The sequence below is a fragment of the Mycetomoellerius zeteki genome, unplaced genomic scaffold, assembly GCF_001594055.1.
Source record: "Mycetomoellerius zeteki isolate Tzet28-1 unplaced genomic scaffold, Tzet1.0 scaffold570, whole genome shotgun sequence".
Classification (NCBI taxonomy): Eukaryota; Metazoa; Arthropoda; class Insecta; order Hymenoptera; family Formicidae; genus Mycetomoellerius; species Mycetomoellerius zeteki.
In genome coordinates this window covers 91,516-92,825 of record NW_017257578.1, presented here as the reverse complement: position 1 = coordinate 92,825, position 1,310 = coordinate 91,516, and the positions used below count along the sequence as shown (strand labels likewise).

Here is a 1,310-nt window from a genome sequence, read left to right as displayed (position 1 = left end):
GGTGGGGCAGGGGGGTGGCGTTGGCTGTGTCTCTGGACATAGTCAACGCCTTTAATTCCCTCCCGTGGGGCGGAATACTTCGAGCTCTCGAGGAGCACGGTGTCCCGCCCTACCTCACCGCGGTGGTCGCGGATTACTTCCGCGGCAGGGCACTGGAGTTCCCCGTGAAAGGGGGAGTCTGGTGCAGCGTGGGGATGTCGTGCGGCGTTCCGCAGGGGTCCGTACTGGGTGTGTTACGCGGATGAAACACTGGTGGTGGCCGGGGGGCCGATTGGGAGGTGGCCACAACGCGAGCTGGTGGTGGAGTGCGCGCTGCGCTCGATAAGGGGATTGGGGCTGGAGGTTGCGACCCACAAAACCGAGCCATTTTTCCACGACGGGTCTCGGGGGCCTCCACCTCCGGCCACGGTCAGAGTAGGTCAGGCCAGAGTGGAGGTGGGGACCGGGTTAAAATACCTGGGCCTTAACCTGGACGGCGCCTAGGAGTTCGGCGGTCACTTTGACCAGCTGGCTCCCAGGCTCCACAGGCAGGCGGACATCCTGGCCGGCTTGATGCCGAACCTCGGCGGCCCCCGGGGGGCGGTGTGCCGTATATATGCGCACACCGTCCTGGCGGGGCTCCTGTACGGGGCCCCCGTCTGGGCAGGGAAGGTGACGCACAGCCGTCGCATCAAGCGCGCCATGTACGGCGTGCAGCGGCAGCTGTGCGTGCGCATAGCCCGGGCGTACAGGACAGTGTCGCACCCCTCCGCCACTGTGTTGGCGGAGGTGCCGCCCACCGACTTCCTGGCCTCGGGGAGGGAGGAGGTCTACCGAATGGTGGCCGCCTCCCGCCTCGAGAGGGTGCCAGCCACCAAGAGAATGGTGGCCATCTGGAGGTTGGTCGCCAAAAACCGGGTCCTCGAAGAGTGGTCGCGCCGATTACGCGAGGACCCGGAAATGGCGACCAAGACGGTCGTCGAGGCCATAGGGCCCCGCCTACGACAGTGGGTGGAAAGGAGCTGGGGTGGCCTGACCTACAGACTGACACAGGTGCTCACTGGGCACACGGGTGCTTCGGTGAGTACCTGTGTCGTATAGAGAGGGAGCGTGGCGCGCACTGCCACCATTGTGACGGCGACCTGGACACCGCGCAACACACCCTAAAGGTGTGTCCCGCATGGGATGCGGAGCGCGGTGCTCTGGTCGGAGAGGATCTCTCGCTCCCTGGCGTTGTCGGCGCGATGCTGGGGAGCGAGAGGAAGTGGTGCGCGGTCTCCTCCTTCTGCGAGCAGGTGATGCTCGCGAAGGAGGAGGCCGAGCGGGCGAGG

At 66.0% G+C, this 1,310-nt stretch overlaps 1 pseudogene; it reads left to right on the top strand.

Annotated features, from left to right (window-relative positions):
- LOC108728004 (uncharacterized) overlaps positions 1–483 on the top strand; it is an 851-nt pseudogene extending 368 nt beyond the window's left edge.
- The last annotated feature ends 827 nt before the right edge of the window (positions 484–1,310 follow it).